Source organism: Neophocaena asiaeorientalis, unplaced genomic scaffold, assembly GCF_003031525.2.
Source record: "Neophocaena asiaeorientalis asiaeorientalis breed wild unplaced genomic scaffold, Neophocaena_asiaeorientalis_V1.1 scaffold57, whole genome shotgun sequence".
Taxonomy (NCBI): domain Eukaryota; kingdom Metazoa; phylum Chordata; class Mammalia; order Artiodactyla; family Phocoenidae; genus Neophocaena; species Neophocaena asiaeorientalis.
In genome coordinates, this window is record NW_020172731.1 from 6,806,832 (window position 1) to 6,832,219 (window position 25,388).

The following is a 25,388-nucleotide window of genomic DNA, read 5'->3' on the forward strand; positions in this document are numbered from 1 at the left end:
ATAAATTTTAAGAAGAAATAATCATTACAAAAAGATAATTTGTGTTAAGCATTTTACACAAATATATACAAACATTAAAATTACAAAAGGCTTCCATTTTTGTGGCATTTATAAGTAGGAATCAATATTTTTATAATGAATATATTATTTTTAATTTTCTCAGTTACACTCCTATTTAAGTTGTAAGAACTTACCAGTACTATCTAAAATTAAGTATATTGGGTTTTTCTGGAGCCAATTATTGTAATTTTTACTTGTGTATATATGTGTGTGTACACACACACATCCTATTTCTGCATTATGCATGAGAGATTACAACTAACAATACATGAGTAAGGTTCTTCTGTTAATCAGCAGCAGATAGAATTTTGGTCATCGTCACTTATAGAATTTTTCAGTGTGTGGTGTTACTTTAGATGCAACTTGTTATTTATACCTATATTGTACAATGGCATAAATTTTGTAAAGTTTCTAAGACTTCTAGTAAAAATGTGTAATCATATAAACATGCTTTTCATTTTATATCTGGTTTACAATTATCAGATATACGGGTATGTTTCTTGACTACTCCCTTTCTAATTGTACATTCTTTTGTCACTTAATTTTGAACCTGTAAACATAATTTAAATAATGGGTCACACTTAAGTTTCTGTTTGCACCATTAAAGATATAAATAGATAAATAAATAGACAAGTACAGACAATTTGGAAGGCTGGTTATGCCTAAGACTGCTTGGTTTTGTCTTTAAATTATCTCTTAGATCTGCCTCCTGACCTTGCCATCATCCTAGTCAAGGCTACCATCATTTTTCACCTAGATTGCTGCCCTGTTTCTTAATTGATCTCCATAGATACTTTAATCTTCCTCTAATTCACTTTCCACAGATAACCAGAATAGTCTTTTTAAAATGCTGGTTGTGTCATCCTTTTGTGTAAAATCCTTTGGTGTTTTTTACTGACCTGAGAGTAAACATTAAAATCCTATCATGGCCTTTGAGGTCTTGTGTGATTTAACTCCTATCTTTCTAAGTTTATCTTGTGCCTCTGTCTTTTACACTCTGTGCTTCAACCACAGCAAGCCTGGAACTTGCTGTTCTTCTTTCCTGCTTCAGGGCATTCAGATTTCAGTTAATTATGCCCAGCTGCTTTTTACCAATTCCCTAGCTCTTCATCCAGGTACCATCTACCTGTTCATCAAGTGTTAATCAGATGTCACTTGCTGGGAGTTCCTTGATGGTCCAGTGGTTAGGACTCCATGCTTCTACTGCAGAGGGCCCAGGTTCTGTCCCTGGTTGGGGAACTAAGATCTTGCATGCCACGTGGCTCAGCCTAAAACCCCCCCAAAAAACCAAACAAAAAAACCAAATGTCACTTGCTTAGTCAAGTATAAGAGAAATGAGACAGGTGTGTGTGTGAGAGGAGGATTTACACATGCCACATGTTCATTAATTAATGAAGGTACTATTATTTTACCTTTTCCAATGACCATCTCTTTTAAGCCCCAAGAGATTACTTTCTTGTTCCAGTATTATGAGGTTTACTCTCTATAATAAAGTTTCAAATTTTAGAGAGTTTGTTAGTAGCACTTGTAAGTTCTTTTCTTTCTATTCAGTTTGCAAAATGAATAAGTCAGAGAGCAATCTATTGCTCTAAAAAGGTGCTATGAAGCATACCAGAGAGGTATACAGACTGCTTTGAATTTTGTGTTTTTAATGATATCCCCTAAAATCAGTTGTATAGTTTTAATGAATTTTGTTGCCCTTTTTAGATTTTCCCTAGCTTTGTTATGTCTTTCTTGAAGTATAGTAGTCAAAATGTCAGTGTGATATTCCAGTTGAAATCAGTTGAAGTCTTATGTATAATTATTCATAGTTCTTTTTTTTGTGTGTGTGGTACACGGGCCTCTCACTGCTGTGGCCTCTCCCATTGCGGAGCACAGGCTCTGGACGCGCAGGCCCAGCAGCCATGGTCCACGGGTCCAGCCGCTCCGCGGCACGCGGGATCCCCCTGGACTGGGGCACGAACCCACGTCCCCCGCATCGGCAGGCGGACCCTCAACCACTGCGCCACCAGGGAAGCCTTATTCATAGTTCTTGAAGTGATACTTAATATGGATAACTGAAACCCATAGGTAATTTTCAAACCTAAGTTTTTGCCATTCATTTAGTTTTATATTAAAATGAAAGTATTAAGTAATCAGATAGGTAACATAATGCCAGTAGGGGTTTCATGTCGTCTTGTTCCTACACACTGTTGGATGGAGAGTTTAATAAGTAGCATAATGACAAGACCAGGGGCTGAAGGGTACTTCCAGAAATATTGAGCAATTGGAATTGATTATGCTTGCATTTTGAACAAAAAGTGATTCTAAAAATGTATATATCAACATTAATGATAAAAATATTTCAAAATGTGAAGTAAATCCTCATGCGTGTTTTAAAAGGAGATGTGGAAACAGCATTTTAATGTCACTATTATATACGGTAAACCTATTTGTTAACTTAGTATACCATTTTTATTAATTACTCAACACTACTGTTATAGACTACTGTTATATTTGTATCTGAAATTGGATAGAAGCTTGGATCTTAATTGGAAGGTAAGGGAACTAGCTATTATGATTTCTATTGAACACTGTTATATATTTTAAAAATTAATACAGGTATACCTATTAAAGCCCAGTGATTAAGCATATGGACTAAACTTAGTTGGGGACCAATTTCAGTGGTTATTCTAGTTTTAGAAAATGGATCTTAGGAATTTAAAACCAAAGGATAACTTTAGATGTTACCTAGTTATATTACTTCATCAGGTTGTTTTTCATCTAAAAAATTGTTTAACATTTTATTCAGGAGAAATCTGATGTGGGAATTCAGTTAGTAATAAACTAGATAAAAGCTGAACTGCTGGAGGGTGAGGGTTGAGAACATGAGGGAAGAAGACCTGTAAGTCTTCCCTAAGACATGCTCCTCTCGGGACTTCATAGAGTGAGAGTTGGAAGGATAATTTAATGTTCTGCCCTTTTTTTTATTGGACTGAACAACTGGTTCTTAAACTTCTGTTTTAAAAATTTCCAGCTGATTCTCATTTCTTTTGAGGCTGCTCTTTATGTCACTGATCAGTCATAATTATTAGAATGGTGTTTCTTATGTAGAAAAAAATAGTCTTTAAAACAAATGAAGGGGCTTCCCTGGTGGCGCAGTGGTTGAGAATCTGCCTGCCAATGTAGGGGACACGGGTTTGAGCCTTGGTCTAGGAAGATCCCACATGCCGCGGAGCAACTGGGCCTGTGCGCCACAACTACTGAGTCTGCGCATCTGGAGCCTGTGCTCTGCAACAAGAGAGGCCGCGATAGTGAGAGGCCCGTGGATCGCGATGAAGAGTGGCCCCTGCTCGCTGCAACTAGAGAAAGCCCTCGCACAGAAACGAAGACCCAACACAGCCAAAAATAAATAAATAAAATTAAAAAAAATATATCAAAAAAATACACAAAACAAATGAAGATGGAATAATTGTATATCCAAATGCAAAAAACCAAAAAACAACAAAAAACTTCATTCATACCTTGCACTATACTTAAGAATTAACTCAAAGCCCTAGATGTAAACTCATAGTCTGAAATATAAAACTGAAAATTGTAAAACTTGTAGAAGAAAATGTAGGAGAAAATCTTTGTAACTTTGGTTTGGATAAATAGTTTTTAGCTATAACACCAAAGCATAATTTATTTTTTAAAAAATTATGAGGTTGGACTTGCTCACAAATAAAATTTTCTTTCAAATTGCTTTGAAAGACATTGTTAAAAGAATGAAAAGACAAGCCATAGATTGGGAGAAAATATTTGACAAACATGTTATCTGATAAAGGAAATGTATCTGAAAATAAATCACTTATAACTAAATAATAAGATATTAACTTAAATAAAAATGAGCATACACTTTACCCAGAAGATACTCAGATGGGAAATAAACGCATGAAAAGATGCTTAACATCATTAGTGATTATGAAATTGCATATTAAAACTACAGTGAGCTCCCACAACACACTTATTTGAATGGCTTAAAAAAACTGACCATACCAAATGCTAGCAAGGATGCAGAGCTACTAGAACTCTCATAGGAATGCAAAATGGTACAACTATTTTGGAAAATAGTGTGGCAGTTTTTTATAAACATATGCTTATCATATAATCCAGTAGTCTCACTTCTGAATATTTACCGAAGTGAAATGAAATCTATGTTTACACAAAATCCTGCATGTAAATATTTTTAATAGCTTTATTAATAATTCCAGTAACTGGAAACACTCTGTCAGTGGATTTCTGCACACTGATTAGGAACGAACATGCTTCTTATTAGCATGCTTATTAGCATGCTTTATGCTAATAAGAAGCCAGACTCCAAGGCTACGTACATACTGTGTGATTTCATTCATTTGACATTTTAGAACAGGCAAAACTCTAGGAACAAAAAACTGATGAGTGGTTTTCAGGATTGGATGTGGGAGGAGGAATTAACTATAATGGGCATTAGAAAATTTTAGGGGGTGATGGAGAACTGTTCTATATCTTGATAGTCGTGTTGATTTTTTTGTCAAAACCGATATTTTTTGTGATGCATTTGTTAGAAAAAACCAGAACTGTACACTATAAAGGGTGGGTTTTACTGTTCGTCAGTTTTTTTAAAGGGAAAAGGTTGTTTCTTAATTTGGTGCTAAGCTGTTTCTTTATAAATAATGTCCATTGGTTCAAGATCTGCCCTTGGGCTTCTCTGGTGGCACAGTGGTTAAGAATCTGCCTGCCAATGCGGGGGACACGGATTCGATCCCTGGCCTGGGAAGATCCCACATGCCGCCAAGCAACTAAGTCCGTGCTCCACAACTACTGAGCCCGCATGCCACAACTACTGAGCCCACGCGCCTAGAGCCTGTCCTCCGCAATGAGAAGCCACTGCAGTGAGAGGCCTGTGCACCACAACGAAGAGTAGCCCCTGCTCACCACAACCAGAGAAAAGCCTGCACGCAGCAACAAAGACCCGATGCAGCCAAAAATAAAATAAAAATAAATAAATAAATTTATTAAAAAAAAAAAGATCTGCCCTAATAATACATGGGGCATGCCATTTTCTACATGATAGCTTTCTGTATATTTGAAAACAGCTCTTTGGTTCTAGATCGGTGGTTCTCAAAGAGTGGTGGGGGGCTCAGGGAGCAGAACCCTTATAGAAGGTCCACAGAGTCAAACTATTTTCATAATTATTCAGAGACTTTATTTGCCCTTTTCAGTGCGTTGACTTTGACACGTATGTTACAAAAGCAACGGTGGCAAAACTGTTAGCACCTTAGTGTAAATAAAGGCAGTGGCCCTAACTGTGTGACCTGTCATTGTATCCTTCACTTCCCTGCATTTGAGGTTTCTTAAAAAAGAAGCTAGTTTCACTTAATGTCTTTGATGAAGCAGTGAAAATTATTAATTTTTAAAAATCTCAATTCTGCATGTACACCTTTTTATGTTCCATGTAGCAAAACAGAAGTATGCGTAAAACTCTTTGGCATACCGAAGTACAGTTGTATCAAGGAAAAACTTGTATGGTTGAGTTGCCATTGTAAACTGAACCTAGGCCTTTTCTTCATGGAACACCTTTTAGGTGAAAAAACAATAACAGATGACAGACACATTATGGTTGTTCGGTATTCAGTATGTGGTAGACATCTTTTCAGAAATAAACCTGTCACTTACAGGAAGTGTTGCCCATGATAAACTTCAAGCTTTGGAGTGAAAATTAGAATTTTTGTAGAACTTGATTCTGCCACTGATCTGAATGAGCTCGACAACTTCCCAGTACTTAAGGACTGTTCTAATGGGATTGATAGTGATATTAATGAATGTGACTTTTAAAATACTGTGTAATGAAATATGTTAACATTTGGAAGATCTGCATACTTCTGTGAACCATTATTTTCAGTAACTGACATATGATGGTTGTAAAATCATGAATGGGTAAAACTTTCTTTTTTTTGGTTAAATAAATTTATTTTGGCTGCGTAGGGTCTTCGTTGCTGTGCATGGGCTTTCTCTAGTTATGGCAAGCGGGGGCTACTCTTCGTTGTGGTGTGTGGGCTTCTTATTGTGGTGGCTTCTCGTTGCGGAGCACGGGCTCTAGGCACGCGGACTTTAGCAGTTGTGGCACACGGGCTTCAGTAGCTGTGGCTTGCAGGCTCTAGAACGCAAGCTCAGTAGTTGTGGCGCACGGGCTTAGTCACTCTGTGGCATGTGGGATCTTCCTGGGCCAGGATCGAACCCATGTGCCCTGCATTGGCAGACGGATTCTTAACCACTGTGCCACCAGGGAAGTCCTGGTAAAATTTTCAATTAAAGTGCAAGAACCAGCCATGGATTTAATGAGAGAATGAAAATATTAAGGTTATTAAAATATTGCTCCCCCCTCTAATTACATATCTGTGCGGGGATGAGTTCTCTTCATATATAGTAAGCAAGACAACTTAGCCAACAGTTTGAATATAAGAACAGAAATCAGAATTCAGCTGTCTTCTATTAAGCTAGACATTAGAGATTTCAAAAGTGCTACTCTTCTCAAATTTTTAGTTTTTGAAATATACTTTTATAATGTTATTTATATTAGTATATAATTGATTTATTATTATTTTATACTAAGTTTATGTTTAAATTTCTTTCCATTTTAATTTCTTGTATGATAAATATCTATAGGTATATCTCATATAAGCAAAATCTCATTGGGGTTCCATAATATTTAAGAGTGTAAAGGAGTCTTGAGACCAAAATGTTTGAGAATCATTTTCCTAAGTCTTTTCTTTTCTGGCTTAAACATCCCCAGGGCTTTGGTTCATTTTACATGAGTTTCAGTTAATTCATCATCTTGATTACCTTCCAGTTTGACTGAATCCCTTTTAAAATGTTGCCAGGATTTCTCATGATACTTCAGATGTATGGTGCAGGATATGGTGGGGATTATTACCTCTGTTCTCTTATTTTTTATTTATTATTTTTTTTTGCGGTACGCGGGCCTCTCACTGTTGTGGCCTCTCCCGTTGCGGAGCACAGGCTCCAGACACGCAGGCTCAGCGGCCATGGCTCACGGGCCCAGCCGCTCTGCGGCATGTGGGATCTTCCCGGACTGGGGCACAAACCTGTGTCCCCTGCATCGGCAGGCGGACTCTCAACCACTGCGCCACCAGGGAAGCCCCACCTCTGTTTTTTTTTAATCTTAGCAGTCTAGTAAGGCAACTTAAAACTTAGGTCCTCAAACTTCTTCTTACGTGGATTTCTTGGAGAGCTAAAACCTCAGACCCTTTTTTATTTGTCCCGTCATGTTTCATTTCTTAAATCTTAAGTATATACTGCTTATTATTATTATTTAAAAAAAAATTTATTTATTTTTGGCTGCGTCAGGTCTTAGTTGTGGCACACAGGATCTTTCGTTGTGTGGCTCACGGGCTCAGTAGTTGCAGCACGTGGGCTTAGTTGCCCTGCGGCATGTGGGATCTTAGTTCCCCAACCAGGGATCAAATCCGTGTCCCCTGCGTTGAAAGGTGGATTCTCAGCCACTGGACCACCAGGGAACTCCCTATAATGCTTATTATTTTAAACTGTTATTAGATTAGCTCTAGGGGCATGTCACCAAGTAAACTTTAATTTTCTTTCTTTCTTTTTTTACTGTTATATCTGACAGGTAGAATTTAATATATATAACATAACAAATTAAAGGAATTTTTATAGTGTTTTGTGGCTGTCGATACCATACAAAGAAAAAAACGTTTTATTCTGTGCATCAGTTGTATGTTGACAACTTGTATCCTATCCTTTCTTTTAGGAATAGAATGTAGAGGGGTAAAGTCTGCTTAGCATTTTCTAGTGTAAAGAATTCTATTCTGTCATTTTAGAACTATACCTAATGTTCACATTGTTAGAAAACAAATCTTCAGAGAATAAAATTGTAGTAATACCTGGATTACTGCTAATAATGAATTTTATGTCAGAGCACATGGTAAATTTTTAATCAGTCATTCTTAATATCTTCTTTCTTGTGTATAAATTGCTAACTATCCTTTTCATTTATTCTTGCAACTAATAAAATGTTAAATATCAAAAGAGGTGATGACAGTGTCTTAGAATAATCTTGTTGATTTATGTAGAAGCACAGTGTTTAAAAAAAAATTTTGCGTGATGCAACTTTTGTGGGTTGCACCATTATTATTTTCAAATATGTGATACTTCCTACAGATAACAAGGAAAGCTAACGAATGGTTGTTTGCTAGGCCCTTGTTTTTTGTGGCAGGAGCTGCTGTGCTGTGGAGGTTGGGTGAAGAATGTTTTTGCCTTTGTGCTTATTAAGAGAGTAACTTTTTTTTCTTTATGCCACCCCACCCCAGTCTCCTTTCAGTACATTTGATGAATACACAAGTCCAATGAACACATTGTCTTTTTATATTCACTTGTATTATACAAAAGAGAGAAGTTAAATTTTCAGTACTCTTTGAAGAGTGAGTAAAGACTCCCCCACAAAGCAACTAAAGCATAACTTAGACCTGCATAGGTACATTTTTGATTTGCTTTTTAATCATTTGTAGTAAGTGTTTTAAAAATACTAATTCCTGTTTTTCACAATTACCTTATATTAGCTATCAACTGCTATAGTTAATCTTTTAACATACAAAAATAAAAAACTACCCCGATAAAATAAGAATTGATTTCAGTTTATTAATAAAAATAATGTGAAATAAGCCTTAATAGTTTGACATTAGTATATTACTTCCATAAAATTATGTTATATGCCATCTTTCCTTCATTCTTCATTTATTTATTCATTAAATACTTACTGAGCACATAAGTGTGCCAGGCACTATCCTTCAGTGTTTATATTGATACGTTCAGTGGTTTGTTTTCATTTAGGTACTTGGTTATTTTATCTAAAAACTATTAAGCACCACCTGTTTTAAATTTTATAAAGGTGTTACACTTAGTTATACATGTAATCTCAACATACAAGCATGTAAGAAAGGAAACTTTTTTGTTTTAGCTATCTGTAAATCTCAAATTTGTGGCGTGGGGTGAAGGATGGCTACGATTTCTAAACTTTTTTTTTCTTTTGAAAAATTACATGATAGTACACACTATTAATGTAAAATCCTAATATTTTAGATGTTTTACGTAGTCTGTATTAATATCTTTATTTAAAAATTAGGTGTGCATGTAAAATAAATAGAGTCAGTGTTTTGAATATTGCCAATTTTTTGTTTGGCTGTTTGACAGTTACTTCCAAATAGCAGTAACACAGCAGTTAAAGGTTTGTTACTTGTTGATACTTGCAATAATTAATTGCTACTTGATTAAGCACATGTTATTAACACATTCAGCCAACAAATATTGCTGTTTTAGAATGTCTGCAAGCAGCAAGTTATTTAATATAAATTTATTGTCACTTTAATAAGTTTTGAATTTTTTCATTGCTTGTATTACTGTAAGAAATTTTAAAAATGAATGATTTTTGCAAGTCTTTCAAAATAAATCCATATTTGCAGCACCAGTATTTGTTTTATGTTATTTTTGCCTCCTACAATACTAAAAGTTTATAGATGAAAACTTTTTATAAGTCTGGAAACTTGAATTAAAAATCGGTCATTAAGAGGTGACCTGCACAAAAAGATAAACCTAAGTTAAAGGCTTATATTTGCTTTGACTGCTTGCTTTTTTTTTTTTTTTTTTTTTTTTTAAGGGGTCAGTTTTCTTTTGGTGAGATTACTTTCTTTTGGTGTATGGCAGTGCTATCTCTGCTAGATTATTGGAAGGAGTAGTGTTTGCGATTGGGGTTATACAGCCTTCTAGCATCTCAAGTGTCTGTTTTGTCTGGACTTTCCTCACGCAGCATTCTTGTGCAAAAATTTCAAGGCTTTAGTCTGGAGTACCAGGTCAAAGGATATGTCTCTTTGAAGGGTAGACAGGAGTTTTTTATGTTTTATTCACTAAGTAGTATTTCATTTTACATCAAAGACTAGTAGCCTTTGAGAACCTTCCATGGTGGCAGTTTAGGATGAAAGTTTTTTTTCTTTAAGACTTGCACTAAATATGGAATAATGTTTTTTCATGTTTTTTACTTTGCAGATGCTTATTTATATTCTTGTATTTAGATGAGACTATTAAAAAGAGAGAAGTGTTGACTAAATATAAATGTTAGTTTGCAATATAGTTTTAGGTTTTAAAAACAGCAATAGTTTTTTACAATGTACTGCTCTCTGTTGGTTTTACGTTACCCACGAACTACTGAAGAAAATTGGTGAATAGCTTTTAAGATTGTAGCAATACTATTGCTTAAAATTCTAAGGAAGAAGTAATGACTAATGATTTTGGTAGTGTAAATTGTATAGTGAAATGGCCATTCTTTAATTGGCCTTTTTTCAAGTACTGGTGTGTGTGTGTGTGGAGGGTGGGAGGGCATTGATTTTGGAAAATATAAAAAATTCAAGTAATGAAAAATGTTAAGACTTAGTATAGCTAGAAATAAATGTGTTCCCTTCTGCACTTTTGGTATAGGTTAATCAGTAAATGTATTATGTACCAGTAGCATTAATCCCCATAGTAAGTGATTGCTTACATGTTTAGAAGATTATTAAATTGTATATAATATTCCTGTTACATGACATAATATACCTCAGCATTTGAACTTATATTAAAATAGCTTGTTTTATGTTTATGGGTAAAACATGCTCTTAAATTACTGAATTCTATTAAATTAATAGAATTAATCGATCATTTAAATAGAAATATTTGTACTCTTATTAATGACATGTCATTAGTTTTAAAACAACTTCAGTTAACTCTTACATTTAACACGGATTAAAACAAGTCAGATCAATTATTATATACAGTTATTTTAAATAAAATTATATTGGTAAATACAGAACTTTGTGTTCTAAAATATACTCCCAATTAAAATAAGGTATTTTCACATACTGTCAAGCTATATAAAACTTGTACTAGCTAAATACAGAGAAAATGAATGTTATAATAGTTTTAATATGCAGACAGGAACCATTTAAACTTAAATAGAGAATGATCTTTCTTTATTAAAATTGTTTAAGGAACAAAAGATTTTTCCTCTGAAGTATTCAACCATCTCTATTATCTGTGATTCTTCAGCAATTAAAGCAGATTTATTTTCCTCTTTGTTCCCACTTGGAATACTTGAACAATGCTGGAGAATTGAACTGACTGGAATGTTTTATCTTTCAAAAGCTTTAAAGTTCTATGTACCAATTAGTAAAATACAGTAAAGGTTTAAACTGTTAATAGCCACAACATCTTTAATGCATAGATCTGTAGTATGCTAGCGCTGTATAACAGTTCTCTATTGTATGTCTCTTTTAAGGAGAGTAACTGTGTCAGTTCTTTTCTTGCTTTGCTACCTGCTGTGTATGGAAATTGTGTATAGTACTTGACACTTGCTTTCAAGAATTTAAAATTCTTGCATGTTATTATGTAGGAGCTTTGGCCCTCAATAAAGTAGAATTGATAATATTTTACTTGTTTGGATTTTACATTAAGATTTTTTTGGCTATATTTTAGAGATTATACAATTTATATGTGAAAATACATTACCTTTTTTAAAAAATGAATTCAAAGTCATAAGCTGTGTATTATCCTCTTAAAAATTGGTTGTCTAATTTTATTTATTTAACTGAATATAAACTAATCATCAAGGTTTATATCAGAGTATGTAGATATATGATGCTTTATTTTATACTGTGAGTGTAGGTGGGACTTTGTTGTTGTTGTTTGTTTCTTTGGTAGTAGAAAGAATATTTTGTTTTTAGAGTTATAGCTTTTTTCATCGGCCAGCTTGCCAGATAATTTCAAAAATTAATTCCAAATACCCACATTAAATTTGTTAAAAGCCTCATGTCCATCATCTTATAGTAAGTTCTTAATGAATGCAGGAGTGAGAAGAAATGAAGAAAATAGGAGTAACATCTTATAGTGACAATTATTTTTTCTCTTTATATCATGTATCTCTGGGAATAGAATTCGAGCAAAGGAAAGGAAAATGCAGACCTTGGAATTTGAGACTAGCAAACATCGAATCTGTTTCTGTCTTCAGGCTTTCTAATCTTATATGACTTAATCTGTGCTCTGATTTTACTCTTTAGGAGGCCATTTGAAAGCTTGCAAATATCATTCATGTTTTACAAGATGAGGAGGCTTAAAATGTAGGGTAGTGATATGGAAGCTTTACTGCTTGCAGTGTACTATGTGTCCACAAAACTCTCTCTTTATTAGGCATACTTTTCAAAATATGTGTGAATAGGCATTTTATTCAGGTCCTGTTTCATGTTTAATATTTTATTTGTTTCAACTTTGAGTTTATTGCATGTTAGTTAATGAGGGTCTTTTTAAATTTTAATGCTTCCAATAAAATAGGTATAAAAAATAATCTTGGCTTTCTCTAAGCAACATATAGGACACAAATATACCAAAACATTGGGCTGAGAATGCTAATTTAAATTCAAGAATTGAGGATCTGATTAGTGTAATGATTTGCACCTGTTACAATGACTACTGAATATGTATTGTTATAATTAAAATCTATCAATTAAAAAGATTTTTAAGCCTAATTCAGTAGTTAGAAATTTGACATCCAAAAATTTAAAATAAGGTTACTGTTTTAGTAAGCTTTATAATGTATAAAACATTCATACCATGGCTGGTGTGGCATGTGCCTAGAGTGTTTGGAGACTAAAATTCCTCTAGAGCTGGGAGTTTTCAACTATGACAATCTGTAGGTGTTTGTGAAGATCCTTCAAGGGATTTTTTTTTTTTTTAACTCATCCTTTATTTATAATATAAAATCATATTGTACTTTTTCATTTGTTCATTCAATTATTTGAGCACCTGCTATGTACCATATTCTAGGCCCTGGGGATATAACAGTAAATAAGGAACAGCATCATTCCCCTTAGAGCTTGTATCAATATTTTCATGTGTAAGCATATGCCAACTTTATTTCTAAATGATTAAAATATTTGCATAGATTGATGAATGTTATAGGAAAAAAAAGCAAGGTGATAGGGTAGAGAATACCTGGGGGTTTGGGTAGAAAAAGTGTTATTTATAGGGCAATCAAGGAAAGACACTTTGAGATGATATGAAATAAGAACTAAGATTTGAATGAGGAGGAGCCAGCTATGTGAGAAGCCAGCGTAAGAGCATACCAGGTAGAGGAAAAGGGTAAGGCCTTCAAGTGTTAACTAGCTGGTGGTAGTAGTCAAAGAGGAGAAGGAAAGCTATGTGACATAGTGAGAAATGGGGAGAGTGATAGGAAGTGAGGTCAGAGAGGTAGGAAGGAGCTGGATTAGGTAAGATTTTAGGTCCATGGTAACAAGTGTGAATATTATCCTAATTTTAATGGGAAGCCATTATAGGGTTTTAAGTAGGAAAGTGATTTGATCTGATTTACTGCTCAAAAAAGCTTGAGAATTACTTAGCTATTACAGTTAAAGTTTACTTCATAGAAGCTTGAAGTGATTTGTTTGTTGCTATTTTTATTTACTCATATGCCTCTTTTGGACATTCATGAAATTTTTATAGTTTTCACAAAGTTTTCTACAAGCAATTGAATTTTTAACAACTACTTTTTAAAAAGGACCACAGTTTTTGTCTGTGCATTTTAGATTTTACATATGGTATAACAATTCACTGATTTGTCTATTAAAGAATCTTCTGAATTTGAAATTGCTTTTTTATAAAGGTCGTATTGTGAGCTGGAGTAATAAATTCATCTTCTTCCTCTAATTTTCCACTCTCCATGGCCCTCCTACACTGACTCCCCTCCACCCCCACCCCCAAAAGGGGTCGGGAAATAGTGGAGATTTGTCATCAGGGTGAAGAAAGATAAGAAATTGTCTGAGCTGCTGTCCACCAGATTAGGTGCTGACAAAGCCCCAGATATGTTTGTATTACCCACTGTTTGTATGTTTTTTTCCCTCTGTCTCTGTGACTCTCTGTTCCTCTTTTGCTGACTATGTAGCTGATAGTCATCTGTCTCTCCTTCTCTTTCTGGCTGCTTGTGTTTCCTCCTACCCCCGTACTGTCCCCCCTTTTCAATGGCTATTTCTTTCTCCTCCTCTGCACTTTCCACCTCTGTCTCTGTCTGGCTTTGACTCTCTGGCCAATTCTTTGGCTATCATTATTCTTTTCTTTTTTTCACTCTTATGTGTCTCTTCTTTTCCCCTTGTTGTTCTTCCTCTCTTGCTCTTCTTTCTCCACACTTATGTGCCTTTTGCCCTTTTTCTTCTTTCTTTGTTTCTTTTTTCCTCTCCTTCTTCCAAAATGATGGAAGAGCTACATCAGATATAGAGAAGAGAGACAAAGATGACTCTACCCTCTAACTGCATTTTTCTTTCAGTCTTATTTCCCCCTTTGGGAATATACAGGACTTTTGAAGACATTTACTAACTGTAAGAAGAAATACCATGACTTGTACATTATATTACTTGAAATTTTCAATCTAGTGAGAAACTTGGGATATTAGAAAGACCATGGACTTATTTACTGATATAGCATTATATCTTTAAATCTCTTTTTTTAGCCGTGTGACCTTGAGCATGTTATTTAACCTCTGAGTGTCCTCATAAAGTGAAAACACTTTTAGAGTAATTTTTTTGTTTTAATTAATTTATTTCTTTATTTTTGGCTGCATTGGGTCTTCGTTGCTGCTCATGGGCTTTCTTTAGTTGTGATGAGAGGGCGTTTCTCTTCGTTGTGGTGCACAGGCTTCTCATTGCGGTGACTTCTCTTGTTGTGGAGCATGGGCTCTAGGCATGCGGGCTTCAGTAGTTGTGGCTCACAGGCTCTAGAGCGCAGGCTCAGTAGTTGTGGCACATGGGCTTAGCTGCTGTGTGGCATGTGGTGTCTTCCCGGACCAGGGCTTGAACCCGTGTTCCCTGCATTGGCAGGCAGATTCTTAACCACCGCACCACCAGGGAAGTCCTTAGAGTTGTTTCGAAAGTTAATTGAGAATACCTACATTAAACAATAGGAGAACACAACATCTTGTTTATTTCATCATTCAGTAAAAGTACCCCCCCCTTTTTTTCCTGTTTGGAGTTATTAGTCTGAAAAGAAAAGCAAACTGAAATTATAACCCTTATCCTTAATTGAATCTGAATTAGTTGAGAAGACTACTGTTCTAAGTCAATTTGCTATTCAGGTATTGAGTTCTTGGGGATCTTGGAGCAAAATATTGGTCTCAATTACAGTGGTCTTATATTAGTGAAGTGTGTTCATTTGTGTATGTCAGTGTATGTCGAGTTGGTATTTAATGATTTTTGTCATATAATTTGCCTTTTTCTTACAGCCTATGGCATTTTACTAAATAATCTGTGATATTACTATTTTTCTTTACATAGTTTCTGCCGATCAGTTGTGTAGATGTATTGCTGTATGATTATTATTCCCATGAGAAACTTCTTCAGTCATTTATAACCTATTTTTAACGGTGCGAATTTTAAACTGTATTACTCCAAAGAAGTTTTTTTTTTTTTTTTTTGCGGTACGCGGGCCTCCCCCTGTTTTGGCCTCTCCCGTTGCGGAGCACAGGCTCCGGACGCGCAGGCTCAGCGGCCATGGCTCACATCCAAAGAAGTTTTTTTTTTTTTTTGCGGTACGCGGGCCTCTCACTGTTGTGGCCTCTCCCGTTGCGGAGCACAGGCTCCGGACGCGCAGGTTCAGCGGCCATGGCTCACGGGCCCAGCCGCTCTGCGGCATGTGGGATCCTCCCGGACCGGGGCACGAACCCGTGTCTCCTGCATCGGCATGCGGACTCTCAATCACTGCGCCACCCGGGAAGCCCCTCCAAAGAAGTTTTTGAAGGCATTATTCTTGGTATTAAACTTCATATTTGGTCATTAAACTGTAATTAAAAATTTTTTGATTTTAATAAACATGTACATTGTAGAAATATTAACTTGGAAATATTAACATAAAAAAATTAAAATCACCTTTAATGTCATAGTCTTGGTGAATTTACTTCTTTTTTATATGAAAATTTAAACAGCAACAGCCAACATACTTATATAAAACACAGATTATGCTTTGTAGTTTGATGTCCTGTTTTTTTCACTTTATTTGCATTATGTTGTGAATATCTTTGTCTTTAAAATTATTCAAAAGAATGATTGTAAATGGATATATAATCTCCCATTATATGGCTATACCTAATAACTTCTCTTGTTATACTGCAGGTTGTTTACAATTTTTTGCAATTATACACAATGTTAGAATGAATATCTCTATTCCTAAGTCTAATCTTTGATAACATCTTTATTTTAGGATTGATTCTTTGAAGTGGGATTACTAAATCAAAGGGCTTATTTAATATTAATATTTTAAATATTTTTGATACCTAAAGATAATAACCTTCTTGAGTGGTTTTTACTAATGAACTATATATAATTTTAGAGATATGGCTCTTCATGGGCTGTTTTTTTTTCTAGTATACATTATCCAGTTCTATAGATGCCTTTCAAACGTTGACACATGGGGTTTAACAAGTTCTGTACAACAGATAAATACTATACATCTAAGAATTAGAAAATAATAAAAATGCATAGTACTTAAATGATGTACCATTGAATTAGAAAGTACTTCAAAGCTCAATACATCCTGAGGATCAGCATTATGAACTTAGCTATCACCGTACTATCAGTTTGTGGGCGTGCAGGCTGATAAATTTATATCATAAATAAATGTAAAATATTAGGCCACTGCATAGCAATTAGTACTACTGCTATTACCATTTTTTATAATGCATTGTAACAGGGTTTGTTATATAAAGAATGTATCTGAGAAATATTCTCCAGATCTTATGTGTCAGTCTGTATTCTTTCTTGTTACAAAGCCTTCCAGAACAATGCAAGGTGATCATCCACTAATATATCTACAGTATTATCTTCATCATTTATTTGGTGAACTACATTATTTTTGATTTCTAATTTAATTTTATTGTCAATAACACACTCTTTACGATTTCAATTTTGACATTTTTTTTAGACTTTTTATTTTTACGGCTCAGAATATGGTCTTTTTTGATTAACGTTTCATGTACATTTGGAAAGAATGCGTAGTTTTTTAGTTTTATGGTTTGGTGATCTATAAATTTAAGTTTAGGTTGGTTAATAGCATTGTTCAAGTTTTCTTTATCCTTACTGATATTTTTGTCTTTGTCTTCTGTCAGTTACTGAGAGAGAAGTGTTAACATCTCAAAATATAATTTGTTTCTTCTGTTAGTTGGATCACTTTTTTGCTTCAATGATTTTGAAGCTCTCCTATTAGGTACATAAACATTGAAGATTGTTATGTGTTCTTGATGAAATGATGGTTTTTTTTTGTTTGTTTGTTTTTGCGGTATGCGGGCCTCTCACTGTGTGGCCTTTCCCGTTGCGGAGCACAGGCTCCGGATGCGCAGGCTCAGCGGCCCTGGCTCACGGGCCCAGCCGCCCCACGGCATGTGGGATCTTCCCAGACCGGGGCACAAACCCGTGTCCCCTGCATTGGCAGGCGGACTCTCAACCACTGTGCCACCAGGGAAGCCCTGAAATGATGTTTTTATCGTTATGTAACATCCCTCTTTATCCTGGTGCTAATCCTTGTTCTGAAGTCTACTCTGATGACATTAATATAGCTGCTTCCATTTTCTTATTCTTAGTTTTGCATGGTGCATCTTATTCCACCTTTTTACTTTTAACCTATTTGTGAGCTTATATTTAAAGTTTTTTTAAATTTATTTTTTCTTTTCTTAATTAGAAAAAATATATATATATATCCCCGTATCTCCTCCCTCCTGCGTCTCCCTCCCATCCTCCCTATCCCACCGCTCTAGGTGGTCACAAAGCACCAAGCTGATCTCCCTGTGCCATGTGGCTGCTTCCCACTAGCTATCTGTTTTACACTTGGTAGTGTATATATGTCCATGCTACTCTCACTTCGTCCCAGCTTACCCTTCCCACGCCCCGTGTCCTCGAGTCTGTTCTCTACATCTGTGTCTTTATTCCTGTTCTGCCCCTAGGTTCTTTAGAACCTTTTTTTTTTCTTTCAGATTCCATATATATGTGTTAGCATACGGTATTAACACATACGGTATTTGTTTTTCTCTTTCTGACGTACTTCACTCTGTATGACAGACAGACTCTAGGTCCATCCACTTCACTACATATAACTCAATTTCATTTCTTTTTATGGCTGAGTAATATTCCATTGTATATATGTGCCACATCTTCTTTATCCATTCATCTGTCTATGGACACTTAGGTTGCTTCCATGTCCTGGCTATTGTAAATAGACCTGCAATGAACACTGTGGTACATACCTCTTTTTGAATTATAGTTTTCTCAGGGTATATGCCCAGTAATGGGATTGCTGGGTCATATGGTAGTTCTATTTGTAGTTTCTTAAGGAACCTCCATACTGTTTTCCCTACTGTTGTATCAATTTACATTCCCACCAACAGTGCAAGAGGGTTCCCTTTTTTCCCACCCTCTCGAGCATTTCTTGTTCGTAGATTTTTTGATGATGGCCATTCTGACTGGTGTGAGGTGATACCTCATTGTAGTTTTGATTTGCATTTCTCTAATGATTAGTGATGTTGAGCAGCCTTTCATGTGTTTGTTGGCAATCTGTATATCTTCTCTGGAGAAACGTCTATTTAGGTCTTCTGCCCATTTTTGGATTGGGTTGTTTGTTTTTTGATATTGAGCTGCTTGAGTTGCTTGTAAATTTTGGAGATTAATCCTTTGTCAGTTGTTTCATTTGCAAATATCTTCTCCTACTGTGAGGGTTGTCTTTTCGTCTTGTTTATGTTTTCCTTTGCTGTGCAAAAGCTTTTGTTTCATTATGTCCCATTTGTTTATTTTTGTTTTTATTTCCATTTCTCTAGGAGGTGGGTCAAAAAGGATCTTGCTGTGATTTATGTCAAAGAGTGTTCTGCCTATGTTTTCCTCTAAGAGTTTTATAGTTTCTGGCCTTACATTTAGGTCTTTAATCCAAGGTAAAGGTAAAGTTTGTACCTTGCACACATTTATGAGTTGAAAAAATGTGCCATTTTGCATTTTCATCTACTCATTTAAAGTATTTTATACTTAAAGAGATATCTGAACTCTGCACTAGCTGATGTCAGTAGTGCCTTTATTTCAGGCTTGATGATACATAGGTGTGATTGTAAAATCATGAAATGGGTAAAGGAGGGGGAAGCCCCCAAACTGCTATGGGGACATTTTATAATCTCTATGCTGCACCCACTTACTCTTCTGTGGTGTTTTGTTTATTGGTTTTGAATACTTTCAGCTTCTATATATTATGTGTATATTTTTGTAAAATCTGTTTTGGGAAAAAACATATACAATGTGTGTTTCTCTTTTTTTTTTTAATTAATTTATTTATGTTTTGGCTGCGTTGGGTCTTTGTTGCTGTGCACAGGCTATCTCTAGTTGTGGTGAGCGGGGGCTACTCTTTGTTGTGGCTTCTCTTTGTTGTGGAGCATAGGCTCTAGGCATGCGGGCTTCAGTAGTTGTGGCACGCGGGCTCAGTATTTGTGCCTCACGGGCTATAGAGCGCAGGCTCAGTAGTTGTGGCACACGGGCTTAGTTGCTCTGCGGCATGTGGGATCTTCCCAGACCAGGGCTCAACCTCGTGTCCCCTGCATTGGCAGGCAGATTTGTAACCACTGTGCCACCAGGGAAGTCCCTACAATGTGTCTTTCTTTTCAGATTTTTACCTTTATGAAAAAGAAAACACTTTAAATGTTCATCAGGACCTAATGGACTAGGCCAGAAATAGCATAATGTGGCTTTGCAGCTCTTTGTTCTTTTCATTTTATTTGTTTATCAGATATAAACAAATGGGAGAATTTTCTCCAGATTATTTTTCTTCCTTCTCCAGCAGATATCCCCAGCAGTCAGTTAATTAGATAATAAGCCACTATAAAACACCTAAATTAACCAATCTACAATCTTTACAAGTTTTTTTTACTGTGTTTTTAGATGAATGTACAATGAGAAATTCAACATTAATAATTTTGGATTTTCTTATCACAAAAAATAAAATGAAGGACCTCAACCACAAGAAGTTTATCAGCCAGTTTGAATCTAAAAAGTAATAAATGTATCTTCCATGAGACATGTATAAAAAGAACTTCTATAATTGTATAAATTCCTTTGATGTATTTTCCTCTGAAGATTATTAACTGTGTGTTTGACAAGTGAAAAATAAATCTGTAATCAGTTTAAATTTGGGTTTATAAACATGTTATAATAGGGACTGTTTCACAAACACAATATGTAAAGCAGTATTAAAATCTGAGGAAACGAGTGTTCTGTATCTACTTTAATAAATGGTTATTCTTTTTTGCTAGTGTAAAAAAAAAGCTCTTGCTTTTATTTCATCTAGTTTGACAGTCTCTGCCTTTTAATTCCCGTTTGATTTCTTTTCTCCTCTTGCCTACCTTTCTCATCTTCATTTTGGATTGAGTACATTTTTGGAAACCCATTTTATATTCTCTGTTGATGTTTTAGCTGTATCTCTTTTTCTTTTAAGTGGTTGCTTTAGGGAATACAACATGCATTCTTAACTTTGTACAGTCTCCCATGAACTAATAATATATCACTTTACATGTAACGTAAGAATCTTGAATCAGTGCTTCCATCTGTCTCTCTAGTCCTTTGTGTTAATGTTGACATAGATTTCACTTCCACATATTTTATAAACCTCATAGTAAATTATTAATATTGCTTTAGATAATCAGTTATCTTTTAAAGAAATTAAAGAAACAAGAAGAAAAATATTTTATATTTACTTAAAAATTTACCATTTCTGGTATTCTTCATTCTTCTTTATAGATACAGATTTCCATCTGGTGTCTCTTTCCTTCAGCCTGAAGAACTTCATTTAACATTGTTTGTAGTGCAGGTCTGTTGGGACAAAAACTCTTAGCTTTTGTTTATCTAGAAATGCCTTTATTTTGCCTCTGCTTTTGAAATACTTTGTCTTAGCTCAGGCTACCATAACAAAATACCATAGACTGAATGGATTAAACAGCAGAAATTAATTTTCTCATAGTTCTGGAGGCTAGATGTCCAACATCTAGGTTCCTGCGTGGTTGGTTTCTGGTTAGGAATGTCTCCCTGGCTTGTAGAGATGGCTGCCTTCTCACTGAATCTTCACATGGCAGGAAAGAGAGAGAAAGAGGATTCACCCTGGTGTCTCTTCTTTTTTTTTTTTTTGCGGTACGCCGGCCTCTCACTATTGTGGCCTCTCCCGTTTCGGAGCACAGGCTCCGGACGCGCAGGCTTAGTGGCCATGGCTCACAGGCCTGGCCGCTCTGCGGCATGTGGGATCTTCCCAGACCGGGGCACGAACCTGTGTCCCCTGCATCGGCAGGCGGACTCTCAACCACTGCGCCACCAGGGAAGTCCTGGTGTCTCTTCTTATAAAGGCACTAATCCCATCATAAGGACCCCACATCATGACCCATCTAACCGTAATTACCTCCTGAAGGCCTTGTCTCCAAATACCATGATATTTGTGGTTAAGGGTTCGGTGTATGAATTGAAGGGCAGGAGGACATTGAATGTTATGGACATACAGTCCATAACAACCTTTTCATTGGATATAGAATTCTAGATTGATGGTTTTTATTTTAGCACTTTAAAGATGTCATTCCATTTTCCTAAAAAAAAAAAATTGTAGTAAATACACCTAACACAAAATTCACCATTTTAACCACTTTTAAGTGTACAATTCAGTGGCATTAAGCACATTCGCAGTATTGTGCAACCATCACCATCATCCATTTCCAGAACGTTTTGATGACCCCAAACAGAAACTCCGAACCCATTAAATAATAACTCCCTATTACCTCCTCCTCCTAGTCCCTGGTAGCCTTTATTATACCTTCTGTCTCTATGAATTTGCCAAATAATGTATGATATAAGCAGAATCGTACAATATTTGTCCTTTTGTGACTGGCTTATTTCATTTAGCATAATGTTTCAAGGTTCATCCATGTTGTAGCATGTGTCAGAATTTCATTCCTTATTAAGGTTATGTTGTATATATGTGCCATATTTTGTTTATCCATTCATCCATTGATGGACATTTGGGTTGTTTCCATCTTTGCGTGTTGTGAATAATGCTGCTATATACCTGGATGTACAAATATCTGTTGTAGTCCTTGCTTTCAGTTCTTTGGGGTATATACGTGGAAGTGGAATTGTTTGGATTATATGGTAATTCTATGTTTAACATTTTGAAGAACTACCATACTGTTTTCCACAGTGGCTGTTCCATTTTCACATTCCCACCAGCAATACACAAGGGTTCCAATTTCTCTACATCCCCACCAGCACTTACTTTCCATGTTTTAGATAATAGCCATCCTAATGGGTATGAAATGGTATCTCATTGTGGTTTTGATTTGCATTTTCTTAATGACTAGTGATATTGAGCATTTTTTCATGCATTCATTGACCATTTCCATATCTTCTTTGGAGGAATGTCTATTCAAGTACTTTGCACATTTTCTTGTTGGGTTGTAGGAGTTCTTTATATAGTCTGGATATTAATCCTTTATCAGATATATGTCCTTTGGTGCACAAAACTTAGGAGTTTTATAGTTTTAAGCTTTTACATTTAGGTCTTTGGTCCATTTTGAGCTAACTTTTGTATATGGTATAAAGTAAAGGATCCAATTTTATTCTTTGGCATTTGGGTATGCAGTTTTTCCAGCACCATTTGTTGGTGCTTTCCCCAGTGAAATGGTCTTGGCATATTCCCCCCCACCCTTTTCTTTTACTACGATAAATCCAGTTACTATCTGTTACCATACAGTTATAGTAGTATTATTGACTATATGGTGTACATTACATCCCCCTGACTTATTTATTTTATATCTGGAAGTTTGTAACTCTTAATCCCCTTCACCTATTTTGTCCACCTTCCAACCACTCCTCCCTCTGGTAACCACCAGTTTATTTCCTGTATCTATGAGTCTATTTCTGTTTTGTTTTTTAGATTCTACACATAAATTAAATCATATAATATTTGTCTCTGTCTTATTTCACTTAGCATAATACCCTCTAGGTCCATCCATGTTGTTGCAAATGGCAAGATTTCATTCTTTTTTAGGGCCGAGTAATATCCCATTGTATTTATACATACATCTTCTTTATCCTTTCATCTATCAGTAGATGCTTAGGTTGTTTTTATATCTTGGCTATTGTAAATAATGCTGCAATGAACATAGGGGTGCATATATCTTTTAAATTGGAATTATTTTCTTTATTTCATTTTCATATTGTTCATTGTTAGTGTATAGAAACACAACTGATATTTGTTGTGTTGATTTTTTTTTTTATCTGCCACTTTGCTGACTTGTTCATTAGCTCTAGCAGGTTTTGTGATTGTGTGTAGAATCCTACAAATCTGTGAACAAAGGTAGTTTTCCTTCTTTCTTTCCAATTTGGATGCCTTAAATTTATTTTTCTTGCCTAATTGTTCCTCTTCAGAACTCTGCCTCACAAATGTTAGTAGTCCTGAACTCTAATCCCTACCTTCTCTGATCAGTGAGACTCCGGTGTTCTGCTTGGGCTCCATCATGGTCTAGAATGTGCCTCCAGGCATAAAGCTGGGACATTTGTAGGACTACAACATAAATTTTCCTTCTTTCAGGGATGACAGTATGATGCTGCCTATTATCTAGTTGTCTAATATCTGAAAAAAGTTGCTTAACTTTCCCAGTTTTATAGTTTTACATGGCAACAGTGGTAGTCTGGTATGTGTTGCTCCATCATGGATCCCAATGAAAATCCATATACTACATTGTGACAATCTTTTACAATAATGGCTTTAATGAATCTTTAATTTTTTAAACCAGCCTTTAACAATTTGCTCTGTTATTGATGCTCTCAGTTCTTTCTATAAAACATCCTTACCAACACACTACATACTATGGCTTAATTTAGGTTTCATTTTAGTATACTACCAGACTTCAGCTCTCAGTAATGAGTCATGTTTACCAAAACTCAGCTGTGCTTGTTTCCACACCTTTCTATGCCAGTTTTACTTGCCATTGTAATTACATAATTTAATTGGATAGTACAATCTGAATGTTGCTATATGGGGGACAAAGAGTTCTTTATATGACAGTCTTTTGAATACTTTGAAAAGACAATAAAGGTGAATTTCTAACACGATCTTTGTCAAATTAGGTGGAGGTGAAACAATTATATTAAAGGTTGTGATGTAAAAGCAAATCTAGACAGATTTTGGACTCATGTTTCACAAGTGTCTTTGTATTCTCACTTCACATTTAAAAAACCAAAACTATAAATTGTAGATATGCAGTTTCTTGGTAGTTTATGGAAGAAACAACACTTGGAATTCTTACCACTGGACTTACACTCAAAGGAAAGGTACTGGCCCTATATCAGAAGATTATTGAAAGAATGTACATGTATGCTTTTTAAGTTACAATACAGTGTTTAAAGTGTGGCTGTGTATGCGTGCATGTGTGTATTTACTTAATGATCCTCTGTTTTCACTAATATTTTCAGTTAACTGAACAACTATCAGTTCCTAAGTCAGAAAGGAGACTTCTATTGCATAGCTTAACTTCTATTCTTACGCTAAAGTAATGAGGGATTCTCTTATACATTTTGTGTCTCCTTGAAATCTAGTTTGACTTTCACAGCATTGCCTCTTGAGTATTGCTTTATTAAGCTAGAAACATTCAGCTTTAGATTCATTATTTTCAGCTTCCTTTCCAGATTTAACTAATTTCATTTATTGTTTAAACCATAACTTGATTTCCAGATGTTTATTTACCTTCTTTTCCTTTGCCCTGATGTTTATTCAACAGTTATTGCGTATTTAGTTCTCTGCTGTTGTGGCTTTTGTTCTCATAATTCTTAATTTATGTTGTGTGTATGTCAACTTTTTAATTTATTACCACGGTATGAGGAAGACTATTTGATTAAGAAATAACAGATTGGATCTTTTAAAAATATAATATGCTATATAAGTTCCAAGTGTTTTGTGTCCAAAATTTTTTTCCCTTTATTTCAGCTTCTGAAAAAGCTATTATGTGACCTAATATAGCTACATGAGTTAGTGATTTAAAAATCAAAAACATTCTGGAACATTGGATTAAAAAGCAAAAGGGGAGAAGGGTTTATGTATTAAAAAGTTGATCATTATTAATGTTATATCTTTCTCTTAAGTTTAAAAAATTATTAACTTAATAACTTTCAGAATGCTTCAGTGAAGCATACTGGTTTTCAATGAGGTAGTATTGACTGTTCATTTATTTA

At 35.2% G+C, this 25,388-nt stretch overlaps 1 protein-coding gene across 1 annotated transcript in view; it reads left to right on the plus strand.

The window, feature by feature from the left end:
* Positions 1-25,388, plus strand: part of NDUFS4 (NADH:ubiquinone oxidoreductase subunit S4) — a 119,561-nt gene that overhangs the window by 51,494 nt on the left and 42,679 nt on the right. The gene's annotated exons all lie outside the window — the stretch shown is intronic.